The 4,181-nt window shown below is 54.0% G+C and overlaps 1 pseudogene; it reads right to left on the bottom strand.

Moving 5' to 3' along the window:
• Positions 1 to 508: 508 nt before the first annotated feature.
• LOC135229167 (PC-esterase domain-containing protein 1B-like) lies at positions 509 to 2,395 on the bottom strand (annotated as a pseudogene).
• Between the last annotated feature and the right edge of the window lie 1,786 nt (positions 2,396 to 4,181).

Genomic DNA, 4,181 nt, shown 5'->3' with positions numbered 1-4,181 from the left:
TGTTCCTCCTATGAGGAAAGAGAAGCTGGTTCCTCTGCCAAGGAAACCCCCGACCTCTGGAAAAGCTCTCAGAGTCTCCCAAGTGTGTGCAAATAAATTAATTCACTTTAATAGTATAGAAAAAGGTCTGGGAGGCTTGTTTTTACACCAGCCCTGAGAGGCACTTAATTTCAGGTCGCTGAATTGAGCATTGGATCTTGCTAAGTGGTGAAGCGCAGCTCAACCTCGGGGCTTTTCTGAACAAATAACTCTTCTACAGAAACTACTGGTAATTGGAAGGAATGGATTTCGCCTGATTGCCTCTTTGGCCCTGAAAGCAGCAGAAGCCCCCGAGGAGGCGTCTGGGCGCCCTGCTCCTTGCCCCGAAAGGCACCCAGAACATAATGGGAGTGACAGGCTACACTGATCCATTATGGACACACTGCCAGGGCGCAGCCCCACAAGGCCTTCGCAGAGACAGACACTGTGTTTCTGAACGCACTTTTTTAATTCGCGGTTAGTTTGTGCATCAAGGCAAGGAGGAGACAACCGTGAGTGTGCACGTCTGATATCTGTTCCTTTCCCCAACTCGCAGCGAGTAAGGCTTGTCCTTGCTGAGAGGGGTGGAGGGGTGGCTGGAGGTGTTCCAGACCTGCATGCCTAGGCCATCCCCCAGACAAGGGTTCAAAGGGGAGAGGACGACCTACCTGGGGGGGTGGTTACCGAAGTCTTGGCACTGGTCATACTGGTGGCTGCGGTCCGTCCCCCTGCACCTCTGTGGCTCTGCGGGGCGTACCTGGAGGGTAAGGCGGAGAAGCCCGGTGAACCACGCGGCGCTGGTGCTTATCAGAGGCCGTATGTATTCCGGCGTTGCGGGGCAGCCGGCCAGCTGTCAGGTTTGCTTCCTTGCCATACCTAGTGTGCAGTGCAGAGGGGTCGCCAGAGCATGGCTGGCGCTGCAGGGATTGGTTCCAGGGCAAACTGGAGCCATGGCGGTGCCGCCGGAAGCACCTGGGAACCTGGGGCAGGGAAATAGGGGGTCTCTGCGACTAAGCGATAGGGCACGCGGGTCTAGGCGGGCGTCGAGGCGGGGCCTACCGCACTGGATTCACCTCAGTGGTGCTGGAGCAGTCTGTCGTCCGCGGGCCCTCTGAGACGGCTCCCAGGGCCTTCCAAGATCCACCTGCCCACCGGGTTGTCGCAGGGCAGGTCCACGCCCGAGATGTCGCCCAGGTGGGCCAGCAGCAGCTGCGAGAGCCTTCGATGAGCGTGTTGGTTCCAGTGCACGCCATCTGCCTGCCTGTGCTGCCGGAGTGCCGGAAGTGGAAATTCAAGTCCAGCACGTTGAAGCGGAGCCTGCTGGCCTCAGCGGCGCTGTAGAAGTTGGCCTCCACCACATCATCCCGCAGGCACGAGGTCGGGGGCATGCCCTCAGGCGGGAGGAAACCCCCCGAGACCGTCTCAGCCACTGGCATGGCAGTGTTCCACACCACGAGAGAGGACTCGGGCAGGACCTAGCGAAGGCACCAGAACAGGGTCTCCAGGTTCCTCCTGTAGCTCCACATGGAATCCTGGCCATACCTGGACAGGTCCCAGAGGCAGGAGTTCATGATGACCACGTCTGGGCCGTGCTCGCCCCTCAGCAGCTCCAGCAGGACTTTCTCCACGTACCGGGAGTAGGCGCGCGTGAGGAAGTAGAAGCGCACAAGGTGGTGTGTGGAGCAGAACTCGCGGACTTCGCGGTAGTGGGTCCCGTTGTGCATACGGCCCCACCCGCCGCCGTGCAGCAGCCTGTCCTGCTCGAAGCTCATCTCGCCCTTGGCCTTCAGGGGACTGCTTGAGAGCAGGCAGTCCTTCTGCAGCAGGAGCACCAGGTCCTTGTACACGGCCCTCTGCACCGAGTCCCCCATGACGACCACGAACTTGTGCCGCAGCTGCCGGACTTCGGACGCCCTCACGTGGACCATGGTGGCTGGGTGAAGGTGGCCTAGCTCCTGCCTTCCCTCAGGGCGGGTCCCGAAAGAGCTCTGGACCGAGGGCTGAGGGGCTGCTGCCAGAGACGGAGAGAAGGCAGGCAGGCTGGCTGGCTGGCTGGCGGTTGTGGGGCGGCCGGGCGGGCAGACGGGGGCTGTTTAATGCCGCTGGACTGGCCTGGGCCTGGACGGGGAGGAGAAAGGGGGCAGCGTCCGGGGCCCTGAAAGCCGTCTCGCCAATCCTTAGGCCCACGGTGTGACCTCTGAACCCACGGCCCTGCCCCCGTACCCGGCTTGGCTCCCCCTGCTGGAGGGCAGCGGTGCTGACACTGATGCTGTTGGTCTGGATGGTTGTAGGCTGTTTCCGCCTCAGCCACCACCTGTGCTCCAGGCACTGGGACAAAGTCTGTCCACTGGAAGAACCAGGCCACTTCCAGGGCCATGGCCCAGTCGGTGGTGGATCCACACCCAGGATTTCCAGGCAGTGTAGGCGAGAATACTCAGGAAAACATACTCATCTTAGTTCCACGGTGCTTTCGTCTTTGTTTTCGTTTTGTCTCTCTCTTCCCAATCCCATTGTGAGTACCCCAGCCCTCCTGAGAAATGACAAGAACACATCCCATGACCTGATCACTGTCTTTGTCCCAGGGTAAAGTCTGGAGACCCCTTCTAACACAGTGTTACAACCGGGGTGTGGGAATCCATACCCACAAGGTACTGGCCATGATGGTATCCCCAAGCAGTCCACCCTTCACACTTCCATCTGCACACCCAGTGCTCCTGAGCTGAGGCCTGGCCACCACACAGCTCCTCTGCATTTATCCAGCATTGCCCTTTAGAGAATCGATGCAAAGGAACCCTACGGTATGTAACGTAGGTGGACGTTTTACCCTTCCTGGGCACCACCTTCTGGGCAGTCATTCTGCTTCTCTGGGGATCCCCCCGGGGTGTCCAGTGTAGAACTCCTGCCGTCCACCACCTTTTTGCACTAACAAACGGCCTCTGGTGTGGTTCAAGCAGGGTAAGCTTAGTATGCAACTTCTGGCTCTTACAAATTAGGCTCCTATTACACTTTTGTAGGTGGACTTGTGCAAAAAGAGAGCTCCAGCTCTCAGTAAAAGCCCTGAGCTGCACTTGTCTGCTGGTGTGGTGGTAGAACAATCGTTGCTTTGGGAAATGCTCAGACCCTTTTCCACAGTGGCTCCACCAGCCATTAGATCTGTTAATTTTAACATGCTCACTCCTTAAATTATGACACTATCTTCTGGGTGGCCCAAACCATTAAACATATGACTGCTAACAGAACGATTGACAGTTTGAGTCCACATAGAGGCCCCTGAAGTGAAAGTTCTGGCTATCTACTTCCCAAAGGGCATAAACTTAGAAAACAAAAAAACCTGTGGAGTACATTACTACTCTGCAATATCTGGGGTTGCTATGAGCCAGATGTACTGGTCAGTACTTGCTCCATGTACAATGGTCAGTACTTGCTCCACGTACAATGACTTCCTCTCCATTGAATATAAATGTTGACGTCCTGGCTGAAAGCACCATTCCTAATTCTTACTAAGATGTAGCATGATTTCCTTATCCCTTACATACAACTGTTTGTTTTTACATACTGGTGCTGGATTCCTGGCTGAAATCCAAGGCCTAATTCTCAACAGGATATTGACATCAACTTTGATAAAAGAACCCTTCCCTTCCCTCTCTTTAATATAGATGCCAGTATGGGGCATGGTTCTGTAACAACCATGCCCCATTACTTCATAGGGTGTTGATTTAGTCTCTTGGCTCTGTGAATCATGAACTTCTCTATTAGCAGATTCTGGCTGTAACACTCACGTCATATTCCTTATTAAAAAAATATGTGCATGTAACAAGCTCTGTGAACCCTGGCCTCTTGTCTGCTTGAATAGGATGCTAGCTTTCCAACCGTGCTGCCTTTGACTATTTCATTACCAGAATATGGGTCAAGCTCCTGGCTCTGTGAAACCTGATCTTTTTTGTTATTCTTTTTCCTTTGGATATGGTTGCTAACTTCCTTTTTGTAATAACCATGGCATAATCTTTACTATTATGTCAATATCTTAGTAAAGACATAGATATTGTTTTAAGGTTATGGATATTCCCTTTCTAGCTTTGTTTAAATGACCCTTTTCTCACTAGTACATACAGCTCTTCTTTATGAATCCTGCCTTCATGTTTCTCTGGGTATAGATGCTAATT

Source organism: Loxodonta africana, unplaced genomic scaffold, assembly GCF_030014295.1.
Source record: "Loxodonta africana isolate mLoxAfr1 unplaced genomic scaffold, mLoxAfr1.hap2 scaffold_106, whole genome shotgun sequence".
In the NCBI taxonomy this organism is placed as follows: Eukaryota; Metazoa; Chordata; class Mammalia; order Proboscidea; family Elephantidae; genus Loxodonta; species Loxodonta africana.
The sequence above is the reverse complement of the archived record's forward strand: the minus strand, read 5'-3'. Positions and strand labels throughout refer to the sequence as shown.